The sequence below is a fragment of the Mytilus galloprovincialis genome, chromosome 14 (genome assembly GCF_965363235.1).
Source record: "Mytilus galloprovincialis chromosome 14, xbMytGall1.hap1.1, whole genome shotgun sequence".
Classification (NCBI taxonomy): Eukaryota; Metazoa; Mollusca; class Bivalvia; order Mytilida; family Mytilidae; genus Mytilus; species Mytilus galloprovincialis.
The window spans coordinates 59,239,548-59,247,261 of NC_134851.1; the positions used below are offsets into that span (position 1 = coordinate 59,239,548).

The 7,714-nt window shown below is 31.4% G+C and overlaps 1 long non-coding RNA gene across 1 annotated transcript; it reads right to left on the reverse strand.

The window, feature by feature from the left end:
- Positions 1-3,156: 3,156 nt before the first annotated feature.
- Positions 3,157-4,717, reverse strand: LOC143058600 (uncharacterized). The gene is made up of 3 exons (XR_012973144.1): positions 4,618-4,717; positions 4,021-4,100; positions 3,157-3,286 (listed from the first exon to the last, which is right to left on the reverse strand). It is a non-coding gene; the product is annotated as an uncharacterized LOC143058600 (long non-coding RNA).
- Positions 4,718-7,714: the final 2,997 nt, after the last annotated feature.

Here is a 7,714-nt window from a genome sequence, read left to right on the forward strand (position 1 = left end):
TAATAAAAAAAATATTCATAACTTTATTTTATATTCCTTTAACTGTATTTGAACATGATTGATAAAAACAGTGACTTGATTGTCAAAATCTTATGAAGAATAAACATACATAGATAATGTTACATGTAGTAGAAATATTTATTTTTCAAGTAAAGACAGAAAATGCCAAAATGTTGACTCTTTATCAGATAATATATGTGTAACATTTGTGGTCAGTTTAATGGGAAGACTGATATATAAATTTCAAGGACTTCAAACTGTGAACCTAATCAGTTGTGAAATTTGAGATTCCCTCAAATCTGAGGGCATTCTTCGAGCTGTACTATAAAGTATTCGTATATTTACTCGTTTGTCACCACGGACACTACAGGATCACGCATTCACCCTGCAGAGTCATGTTGTGTGTACTATTTTGAATTAAGTGATATAAAACATCATATATATAAAATTATATTGAACTAAATATTCAACTGCATTAAAAAAAGCTTATTTTTGGCGCTTTTTACAATCTTATGAATAATTTATCACATTAAAATATTGTGAATTTATGAACATACAATGTCACGATGTTATTGGCAGAAACATGCAATATGTTTACTTACGTACGCATGCTTCTTACTGAATAAACAGTATTTATCGACGTTGCATATTGTGTACTAAAACTAACTAAGTGTAATTAGATTAACTGACTGCAACATGCTTCATGTAAGAGTGTATAAATAAAGATAGCTAAATACAAAATGGCAAACATAGATAATAAAACAAAAGGTACTGGAACACCAGAATTCGCAATCGTTTGTGCTTCGCAAGTAACATCTTAAAATTGATTTCGAGTTACATATGTTTATTTCAAAAACATGTTTGTATGGAATGCTATGAACATAATGTTCAATCAAATATCGTATTGTTGTAAATTTTGTTATTGTTCAAACACTACTTGTAACTTCCCATGGATCACAATAGTTCACTCTCTGGTTTGCAATGTTTTGCTGACGTGCTTTTTTACCCTCAGTTATCAGTTTGAAGTTCATCCGTAACGTTTCTGGTCGTACAGTCGTCCTTCTATCATTTACAACACAAATTGGTCTTGTCTTTAATGCACATAATCGAGCTTTGACTTTGCAGCCGAGCATGGTTAGCCAAATCATGAGCGTTATTAAACTTACGACTATGAAATATATGAATATGTACGGTACACCGACAGAATTATAGACCTACAGAAAAAAACATGTATACTTATTGAGTAAAACAAACTTCATAAAAATTTACAAATATATTCTTCAACATATTGAATAAATACTTCGATTTCCCTCTGTCTATTCGATTAGTAGTTTGGTTGATAAAAAAAAAAGCCACAGAAATTAGGCGATGAGTGTCAATTAGAAAATTCTCCACCATAGTCAAACTGACACAAAACTTTAAATTCATAGGTCACCATGCGCCATCTTTCAATGACCAAAACAGTGGACAAGATTACTACAAAATGTATGCAGTTCTTATGTGTCGAGTATTGCTTTGTATAAAAATATACAAATGAAACATTCCAACTAATCTGTTCAGTGTCAAAGAAAGGAAATCCCAAGAGGCAAACATCAGTATTCCAAACACAACATCAACTCTTAAAGACCTTCATTGACCTATAATGGTAAATTGGTTTACTTATCTAAATTGTTATTTGGATGGAGAGTTTTTCTCATTGGCACTCATACCACATCTTCCTATATCTATTAGAATCACTTACCTCATCAAATTGGTGGTGCGTCGGAAGAGTTAACAGACCCGCCTTGTCCTATAAAATATATAAATAAGTTTTTTTAAATGATAAGGTTCACACAATTATATTATCAGGATTATGATTATCACACATTATTTAGCCCTCAGACATTGTACGACATCCCCAAATTAATAAAACATCGATCAAGTACATTCTCTAACCTTGAAACTTGACCAAGTACGAAATTTTGAAATTGAAGAGTTTTTCATGGCAGTGACCGTGTTTATTACCGGTATAAACAACAAAGAATTGGAAAAAATTAAAGGCATAAAGAAAGAAAAACACTTAAAACTGAAGAAAGGGCAACATAATCCAATTAAAATCAAAACTCATATAACCTTATATTTTCCGTTATGGTAGACAGACCTTGTGGTGTTGCTCACGTAAAAAAAAATCCATGTAATAAGTTAAATTATGTAGGTCACATTCGTGCAAAAAAAGGTCAAGATCTAGGCAACAACAACTGCAGCATATCCGTCTTTTGACTGTGAAACAGATATTCAATATCAGAGGGACAAAAGATACCAGAGGGACGTTCAAACTCATATTTCGAAAATGCATTGACAATGGCATGGCTCAAAAAAGACAAACCGGACAGATATTTAACCACACGACCCAACAAAGAAATCTAAAGACTTTGCAACATGAACCCCATCAAATACTGGGGGTGATCCGGAAGGGTAAGCAGATCCTGCCTAATGTGTTTCATCCGTAATAATGTTCATGCCATAACGGTAACATGGATAAACCTAATCATGATTACTTGTAGCACATTGGATTTAAAGCTTGTTTTTTCAATCATATATATTGAAAATGGAAATGGGGAATGTATCAAAGACCTGACCAAAGAAAAAACATACATATTTCAAGTAACAATTATGTATATTTAAAACAAAATCTCAAACAAATTAATTGCTTTACAGTCATTTTACTCCTTAATACGTTTGTTTTGTGTTAATATTATCCACATTGAAAAGTCGTGAATAAACAAATATCAAACTATCAATTTGAGATTTTATTCTTGTTATTATTTTCCCAATTATTTTACTCTTTCATTACACACAATTGATAGTATGTACGGAACATTTAGAAACAGTGAACTCATTTGATATCAATTCAAATGTTATGCTTTGTCCCGTTACAGTTAATTCTAATTTGTGTGCTCAATGCTCTTCAACTTCGTACTTAATGTGGCCTTTTTAAGTGTTTTGGATTCGAGCGTCACTGATGAGTCTTTAGTAGACGAAACGCGCGTCTGGCGTATATTCAAAATTTAGTCCTGGTATCTATGATGAGTTTATCTATTTGCTCACACTGAATCTTTATTCGCAACTTTTAACTCACTAGTCTGCTGTTTAGCGCGTTTCTACCAAATAAAACCTACTCTGTGACTCGGAGCATCCTGAAGTACACATTTGCAGTCGTCCTCGCTGTAAAGTCTTATTTGTGAATCTGTACATCGACCTGAACATGATTGTCGGTGATCCCAATATGGACATTTGACAAAACATTCTAGATACAGAAAAAAGACAAAAGACAAACAGAACATGATAACAATAGACAAGTCAAACAAAATTGAATATCCGGATGTGCTCAGCATTGTATCAGTTTATAACACAGAACATATAACATTATTTATTATGTTTTATTTTTATTTTAAAGCATTAAAAAACGTATTTCCTTGTTTGCCACGAGTGTCTATGAAATAAATTCCTCAAGTACTTTAATACACTTACACACCTGGTGTGTCTGTTTGTCCTTTTCATTTTTAGCAATGGCGTTGTCAGTTTATTTTCGATTTATTAGTTTGCAGTCCCATTGGTATCTTTTGTCCCTCTTTTACACGTGTGACGTCTATATCTGTAGAAGGTGTAATGTGTTTTGGCCGCAAGCTGTCTAAGGTCTAGTCATTCTAGTAATCAAGATGACAATAATGTATATTGTATATTCGTGTCAGTTGGGTATTCGAATCCGGTTGAGAAGTAAGACAACTCCCAGACAAATAATAAGACTGTTTTATACAAAACGAGTTGTCTATACTATTTTTAATCACCTGTGTGCTGCAAATATGATATAAAATATATTACTTTTGTCTACTTTGCATTTTTATAGCTATAACATCCATGATACACAGTCCTGTTTTGATGACTTTTTTAACTTTGATACTAGTAGACATTAAGGAAATGTGTATTATTATAAAGAATTGGTCTGTTGGATTTCATATTCGTATTGCTGAAGAAAATTACCTCCATTGTATGTAGGATAACATTCTGTGGAGTACACTTTATAACAATATGAGCAACACGTTGTTCGATTCATAAGATATCTGAAAGGGAAGGACATTACTGGATTAACATGAAAAAAAATATAAGTATAAATAAACGAACCGCAACTGAATTTCTATTCCTCTATACAGATGTTTACTTTTTAGAAGAAACAAACTTTTGATACATGCGTTCAAATGTGTTTGACACAATTTAATAGAGAGTCTGACATAATATTACCAGATTTTTTACTTTAAGCAGTACTTTATTTTCATATTTACTCAACATATTTGTTTTAGCCTGTACCTGTATTTGATCAGTTTGTGTATCTTTGATAATGTGAACACTAGAAGGAATCGTCTGATATTGCCACATGCATCGACAAAAGCATTACAATACATTTATTCACCAGAAACTATTATTTTGATTGAATATGAATGTCATATTTTTTAATTATTTCAAAACGTGTATGCATGTAAACTCTATGTATAACTTTAAAACTTCGGTTTCTTTAAGCATTTTGAAATGCATAACAGTAAAATAGATTGCAACTATGTTGATTATCACAAAACGACTTACATGTTTGATTGCGATGTCAGTTTGAAATTGGACTTTGTTGTTTTTGAATCACTAAATACAATTAAAACTATCAGAAATATACAAATCTTCTTGATACCACACCGTTTCATTTTTTTTTTAATTATGTAGAAATTAGTACAATGTTAATTTAATAATAGACTATGAACACTCATTTCCTTTTCAACAAGGAAATAAACGCATCCGGAATTCATTTAGTTACTTTTTACAACTTTTTGTTAGGATTATTTCATAATTAACTCTTAAACTGAATACAAATTGCTTGTCAGAGGCCACCTTGTAAATTAATTGAAAAGGTTGAGTAATGTATAATCAAAATAAAACTATCAGTTTCGGATTAACCGTACTGATTTCGATCTCTTTTTTGTTGTTGAGTATTTTATACTTCTCACACAGCCAAACTAACGCCTTTTTCAATATATAGTGCTTGAAAAAGATATTCAGTCTTCACATTTATGTACACTAATAAACACTTGTTGTGTCATAAATGGATAGCAAATTAACACATTTGACGAGCATTAAGCATCTGCATGTATTCAAAACCTTGTATTTAGAGTTTAAAAGTATATAGCGCGTTCAGTTTTTACGTTCTTTATAATATTCTTTAAAGGAATTGAGGTAATATGAAGAGGTCTATTTTTTATCCTCTTTACTTCCTTTTGCTTTTCTCATGATGTCATAGTTTGTTTACAAATATGTGGAAACATATATCATGAATCATCAGACAGAGAGTAAATCGATTTACTCTGCTTATAGATTTTGCTGTTTGTTGTATTTTAATATATTACATAATAGAATACAAATGTATTTCCTCCTCAACTGGAATCAAAATTTGTCTGGGTAGCTACACATAAGTTTTTTGTTTAAATTGTGTGACCCAGAAAACAAAAAAAAAATATTTATCAAAGGATGTATTATATACATGATTAGTGGCTCTGTCAGACCAAATTGTCAGCGTACTTTGATAAATTGTATAAAATGAGTAAAGCATTAACCATGAGATAGATCCAATGGTACAATAGAAACTGCTAACTATTAATCTAATGGAAAAAAAATCACTCTGTAAAAGCAAAATGAACACTTTAAAAGAGATTGTTCGAATGAATACTTATTTCATAAATACTTCCTTAACTATTTATTCATCAATCACGTGTCAAATTGATATACTGTTTTTATTCTTCCTTGATTTTGTTTATTGTACTCTTTACAGTTTTGAAATATTTGAAGTATTTCCTTTTTGACTTGAATGAGGATCTAGTATGAGTCATTGACAATATCTGATGATGAACTCATGTTTATTGTTGATGTTTCTATATCAGATAAATGAGACGAAATATGCAAAAGGAATTATATTAAAATTAATAACAACACATTAATCTGAGTTGTTTGTCTACTACGCCATAATGTGTGTTAGACTTTTTTATTAACATGTTACCTTATTCTGATCGAGTTGGCGAAAGAAACTCATAGATCTAAAATAAACTCACAACGCAATGGCTAAAAAAGAAAAGACAAACAAACAAATAATAACACACAAGACACAACATAGAAATATAAAGACTAAGCAAAACGAAACCAACCAAAAACTGGGGGTGATCTCAGTTGCTCCGAAATAACCCTGATTCATAATATTTTTGCTCAGACACTGGTAACGTTTGACTATGTCTGAGTCAGCTGCAAGCTCTAGAATACTGAATGATATGGAAAATAGTTCTCTCATCTGTAGGACGGTATATATTGCTACAAAGGTTGGAAGCATTGATGATTTCAAAATTAAAATCGTTTCCTATGTCATATAGTCTGGTACTAAGCTGACCGCTAATAAAGATAGGAAGATGTGGTGTGAGTGCCAATGAGACAACTCTCCATCCAAATAACAATTTATAAACGTAAACCATTATAGGTCAATGTACGGCCTTCAACACGGAGCCTTAGCTTACACCGAACAACAAGATATAAAGGGTAACAAAATTACTAGACCATTCAGACGGGAAAATGGTCTAATCTATATAAAAAAAAACGAGAAACGAGAAACACGTAAACTATAAATTACATAAACAAACGACAACTATAGTAAATCAGATTCCTGACTTAGGACAGGTGCAAACATTTGCAGCTCGATTAAACGTTTTAATGGTACCAAACCTTCTCCCGTTTTCTGAAACAATAGCTTAACTTCACAACATAGAACACACGATAAAATATCAATTGGCAGGCTTAACTCATTAAAAACAACGTAAATTAACACAATATGAACGAGTACAATTCTAGACTTGTTCAAACGTTCTTGCTTTCCTCTAAAATGTCTATTGTGGCGTCATAGAAAATGGGGAAAATGCCTTATGACGTTAGAAAAAAAACATCTTTTTGTAAGTAGTCCGAAAAGAAGGAGCTAGATTTCTGCATATCGTCTAAAAAGAAACAGATTCCACCACTAAACCTCGTGCAATATGATATGTATCCAATATCGACAGTTATGTTATACTATTTAATACGCTTGTCGAGCCTCGCTTGTAAATCTATAAAAATGTATCTGTCTTGAGTGGATTAGTATCGTAACACACTCGACACTATGGTAGAATTTATATTTATACAATTTGTTAACCGAGAAAAAAAGGAATTAGGTTAAATGTTCAAAATTTTGTTGTATTTTAGGTTATAATTAATACGATAACTTACCACAACAGGTTTTACAACAAGTACCACTTCCGGAACAATTTAAATGTGTTATCTTTATTAACAGGTATTTATTTTATGACTTGTGTCTATCTTTTTACTATCTAGATCACTTCTTTCTTTTTTTAAATAGCAATAATTGCGGTCTTAGAAGAATATTTCCTGACGAAGAAGTGACAATCGTGCAATTTTCTGAACATTTTTTATTTTAAAAAAGTGAAATGTTAATAACGTTTACTCGCACATAACGTGTTTTAAAAAGAATGTTAAATTTCTCTATATTATTTCTACTATATCATAGAAAGGGTGAGGTATGTCTTACATACCAATATATGTGGGCGGCTCGCAACATCTGTTATCATTGCTAAGTGTTCCTATGCCTGTATCTTGTTCATTGACATCA